Source organism: Salarias fasciatus, chromosome 11 (genome assembly GCF_902148845.1).
Source record: "Salarias fasciatus chromosome 11, fSalaFa1.1, whole genome shotgun sequence".
NCBI classification, from domain to species: Eukaryota; Metazoa; Chordata; class Actinopteri; order Blenniiformes; family Blenniidae; genus Salarias; species Salarias fasciatus.
In genome coordinates, this window is record NC_043755.1 from 11,174,396 (window position 1) to 11,179,890 (window position 5,495).

The 5,495-nt window shown below is 45.6% G+C and overlaps 1 pseudogene; it reads right to left on the reverse strand.

The window, feature by feature from the left end:
* Positions 1-4,356, reverse strand: part of LOC115396469 (sialic acid-binding Ig-like lectin 10) — a 9,830-nt pseudogene extending 5,474 nt beyond the window's left edge.
* Between the last annotated feature and the right edge of the window lie 1,139 nt (positions 4,357-5,495).

A 5,495-nucleotide genomic window follows, 5' to 3' on the forward strand; every position in this document is an offset into this window, starting at 1 on the left:
CGCCTAAACCACCAACGAAACAAATCCATCCAGCGCGACGGGGAAAATTTCTGGAGCAATCAGGCAACAGCTATGGATTAGCCTCCCAACGTAACAACCTGCGACAGCTTTTCAATCTTCTCTGCCAAGGGAAAGCAGGCCCCCGACAGCGTTCCTTCTTAGTCAAGGATAAGGATGGCAATGTCCTCTCAACCGAAGCTGACTGCCTTAGCCGTTGGAAGGAGCATTCAGTGAACTTTTAAACCATCCCCCAGTCCCAGAATCCCTCCATCACCAGCCACACCACCACAAATCTGGACTGTTCCATCTCCCCTATCTCCCCTGCCAAAGTCAAAACAAGCTTGTCAAAACTCAAGAATGGCAAAACCCCAGGCATATGCACTATCACAGCAGAGCTGAAGGATGAGGGTAACAACATCATCCTCTGGCTCACACAAATGTTAACTTTGTGTGGGTCTCCGAGACTCTGCCTGACGACTGGCGGCGGGGCGTCATACTCCCTTTCTGGAAGCACAAAGTGACCAGCTTACTTGCAGTAACCACAGGGGAATCACCCTCCTATCCATCCCAGGCAAGCTCTTTACCAGAATCTTACTCAACTATACCTGCAACCAGAAGCAGACGCCGCCAACAACAAGCTGGATTCATGCTCAATCGCTCCATCGCTGATCACATCTCTGCTCTCCGGCTTTTAATAGAAAGGCTCGGAGTTTAGAAAAGACCGACACCTCTTTATCGCCTTCATTGACCTTAGGGCTGCATTTGACACCGTGGACCATGGATCCCTCTGGAACGTCCTTAAGTCCCTTGGAGTCCCAGCCAAATCATGTCACTCTTTAAAGGAGTCATATTATGCAAAATTCACTTTAAAAGGTGTCTTTACAGTCATATTGCCTCCCAGAGCCTCTGTATGATCCCCCAGAAGTGAAAATTCAGTCACCTCCCTCAATTGTGCCCTCCACTTTTAAGAAAATATACACTCAAACACATGGTTCTGAAATCTCCCTCTTCTTGACGTCATGAAAGGAACACCCTCCCCCCCCACCCCCCCCCCCCCCCCCCCCCCCCCCCCACCCCCCCCCCCCCCCACCCCCGGAAGACAATCCAGCTTTTGGCCAGCCCCCGGATAGGTCGCTCATTTCGGCTGTATTTTCTCATCCATCGCCAGTGTTATCATAAAGTCAGCTCATCCACCGTCTTCAGGTGGGTCAGCTGACGAGCTGACAGTTTTTGCTAACTTAGCCATAATTAGCTCGGATGGGAACGTAGCGGAGCTCCTCTCCCCAGCAGAGAGGCACTTTGAGTCGGCCGCAGCTGTGACGGCGCCCGGGTGTCTGACTTCCAGGGGCCGAGTTGGGGCCGAATGGGTAAACGGCCGGGAGCTGCTCCACGGAAGCTGGTCCCGAAGCCGGCGGAGACGCTGGGCCGCTCCTCTCCTCACTGGGAGGCTGCGAAGCTCCGGTGCCCAGTGGAGGCGCACTGCGCGCGGGGCGCAAAGTCAACACACACCAGCAGCGCCGTCCGGATGAAGAGGGCTGCTCCTCTGAGAGGCTGTGTGCTCTTGATATCACACGAACAACGCATGATATAAACAGAAATACAAAAAAAAAAAAAAAAACCCAACTCATTTCGCTTCTGCAAGGTCGCTCTGCTCGTCCCAGCCACATTGATCTGTAATTTATAGTACTTCCAGCAAGGATGAGTACATGGTTTATGTTTTGATCTCAAATGAGTGCTTTTCTTTATCCAATAGTTCCTTTTGTATGGTTCATTCTGTATAAAAACGGTAATTTCCGCGTTTGCTACTGTCTGGGACCCTGTTGAGCTTATTCTCGTGCCTCCCGAGGCAGCGTAATAGCAACATATAGGAAAAGTTTACGTCTGTGAGGTCGTGCATTGTGTTTTATTTTGAAACTTCTGGTGTAACTTCCTGTAAGGTGCTTTCTTAATACGATAAATTTACGAGGTGGGCGTGGCCAGATGCGTTCAAGTTCATCAAGGAAAATAGGCTGTCAAAAACAGGCTGTTCTGAGAAGACCGCTTTGTAGACCGCTCAAACTCGAACATAGGACGAATTTGGGGCAAACAAGCTTATACACTATGTTTTTAGATGTCTGTGACCTATATGACGCGACTGAAAAATAGCATAATAGTCCACTTTAAGCAGCTCTATCAGGGAGCGGAAAGCTGTGTACGAGTGAATGGTCGAGACTCTGAGTGGTTCCCCATTAACAGCAGGGTAAGGCAGGGCTGTGTGGCCGCTCCTGAACTTTTTAGCTGTGTCATAGACCATCTGATGTCACGAGTCTGTGAGCGTATTCCTGGGGTGTCACTTGGTAACTTCACCCTCAAGGACCTTGAATACGCGATGATACCGCCCTGTTCAGTGAGACTGCCGATCAGCTCCAGGAAGCTCTCAGTGTGTTCGACGAGGAGTCCAAACAGCTAGGCCTAAAGATAAACTGGTCCAAGACCGAGCTCATGCATGTAGGAGATGGACCTGACCCACCACCCTTTCTTTTTGAAGGTACATCTGTCCACGTTGTCAGCACATTTAAAGATCTGGATTCAACAGTTTCCAACACTGGTGATCTCAAAACAGAGATTGACCGACGCGGCGCCCTTGCAGCCTCCGTCGTGCAGTCCTTATGGAGACCTTTGTGGCGACACCAGCACATATCCAGAGCAACAAAGCTCAGGGTTTACAATGCTTCAGTGATTTCTGTACTCCTGTATGACTCTGAAACCTGGCCGCTGAATGACACTCTGTCGGCCAGGCTCGATGGTTTTGACAGCAAGGCCCTCAGGAGGATAGAAGGTATCATCTGGAGCCAGCACGTCACAAATCAACTGAGACCTAAAGCAACAACCCCCAGTATCATGCCTTGCAGCAATGCGCAGAGTGCGCTGGTATGGCCATATCATGCGACTGTCCTCAGAACATCCAACAAGCAACATCCTGGCCTTCAATCCTCAACAAGCCGGCTGGAGACGACCCAGAGGTGCTCTCCACACCCGTTGGCTGGATGTAATTACCCAGGATCTAAAGGCCTGGAATGTGACCCTGGCACAAGCACAACGTCTCACCCATGACAGACCCAAATGGAGAGACCTGGTTGCCTTGGTTGGCTCTACGCGCCCTGAAGGGCAAGGGGACTAAAGAAAGAGAAAGACTGTATCGAAAGAGGCACTCAGGTCCAGAAGAACCAACACTGAGTTTTTTTATGATCTATGATTCCACCTGATGCCATTTAAAATTTTAAACAGGCTGTTGTTCATCCTATAAAAACCAAACTGGTGTTTTTCTAAAATATTATTTCTGATTAAAAGTCATTGTCTTGTTAAAAACCAGTCTTTCTAAAACTTTACTTCAAAACGGTAAGTTCGATACAGATCTGTAGTTATGAAGAACACTGAGGTTTAAATTGCTCTTCTTCAGAAGGGGCCTCACTGTACCCATCATACTGAGGCGTCACTGACATGATCAGAGGGTCAATACTGTGAACACGTCTGCTCTCTACACCACACAGCACCCTATCATCGATCTTCTCACCCATTAGAATCTGTGACTGTAGGGGGCTATTGTGAGTTTTTTCCAGTATCACTGTGTCAAAGGGCAAGACTATTTTATTCTAGCCTGAATTTATTATATTGCAGTTACAGTAAGGTCACACATCTACCATGCACCAATGCATCTGGGAAAATGAGTAGAGCATGCAGCAAGATTGAAAAAATGACGAACTAAACACATTTTGACAATGACACATCAGTATACAATGTGCCAGTCTATCAAACTGCTGATCTTAAAACATGTTATAAATACCGGAAAGTTACAGTTTCCCACAGGACACCATGACAAGTGTGTCTTTTTGTAAAGTATTACTCTTGGAACACAATATTCCAGGTGTTGCAGATTTTGTCATTGTTTTCTGTTGTTATTGCTCTTCTCATTGTTCTCCCAACAAGCAGTGGATGCTGCTGAGTCAGACTGAAAATAAGCAAATTGCTAAACCTGTCTTACAGTCAATAGTTCTTGTCATTTCAAGATTTTGTCTTATTGTTCTCTCTCCCGTATTATTCCTCTCACAGAGCATCCACCTTAAGTACATGGGTGCACACTTGGTTAGTTGTTACAACCAGTATGGAGTGGAAATAATGCTGTTCCAATGCTGTTGCCAAGATTGTGTGCTGTTGAGAAAATAAAATGAGTTTTTTACACTGAACGTCTAGATCCAGCCAGTCGGATTGCCCCGCTCCTACGTTGTTAATGGCCGTGCATGAAAGTGCAGTATCCCTCATGACGTCGTAGAGGGTGATCCCTCTTTGAGTGGAATTGATTTCGCTGATCTGACCCATGTGTCTTTGTAGCCATGAGTATGTGTCTGCTTCTGGGTAACTGTCAGCTGCACAGTTCACACTGACATTTCCACCTTCCTTCATGACTTCATCTTCCAGCACCACAGTCACATTGGCAGGTTCGTCTGAGGATAGGAGAAATTCATGGCATTAAGAAATTACTTTGAACGCTAAACAAGCAAATGTCTGTTTTAAACGAGCATGTTTTTACTTACAGAGAACATTGAGTGTTATTTGTTGACTGTGTGTGGTAAAGGAACTGAACTGTGCAGAGCATCTCATCTTGCTGTTTTCCATGTCATATGTTGCTACTCCACGCAGTGTCTCTGTCAACAGCCACTGGCCCCCCTGGCTCCCGCTGAAAACCTTTTCAGTGGAATTTTCCAAAAACTGACTCGTTTCCCAGTGAATATGTGGAGGTGACTGAGGGCAGGAGTAGTTTATGGTGCAGTTAGCCTGGAATGTCTTCCCTTCCACGATTTGACTCTGAACAGAGATGCTGGGAGTATTTCTCACTAGGGATCAAAATAAACATACAATATGAAAACAGTGATAGATGAGGGAAAATTTACATTTCAAGGTTGATCAAAGTGTCCACAGACAAGGTTGAGTCTCAGATTTATGAAATATATTTGAAACATTTCTAGATTTTGTTGCAATTTTTTAGTATTTAGTAATTTTCAAGTAGATTTTATCAACAGAAAAATCATGTGCCGTGTTGCATAATTTATGAAAAAAAAGAAGTTCCTTCTCTGAAAAGCAGTGAAACTATTTCAACCCTTTATTTTGTACTCACTCATACTTCGGTCTATGTATCTCTCTTTGTAAGTCCCAAACTGGGAAAAATAGAACATCCTAAAACATTTGTACAAGGTTTTATTTCCTCTTCACATTCTGTTTACAATTCTTTTGATATTTGCAGAAGTGTAGCTTATACTGCATATGACTTTTTGGACAGGTATGTAGTTTTATGTGCATAGTGCATACAATCAGTTATGGAGTTACAACAGTGTTAAGGTCAACATGATAAATAGCTGGAATGACAGTGTGAAACATTTGTTTTTACTACAGAACCAACAGAAGCTTCAGGAGAATCTCCTCTATACTTTGTGTTGTGCTTTGTTGTGTTTTATTGTTTT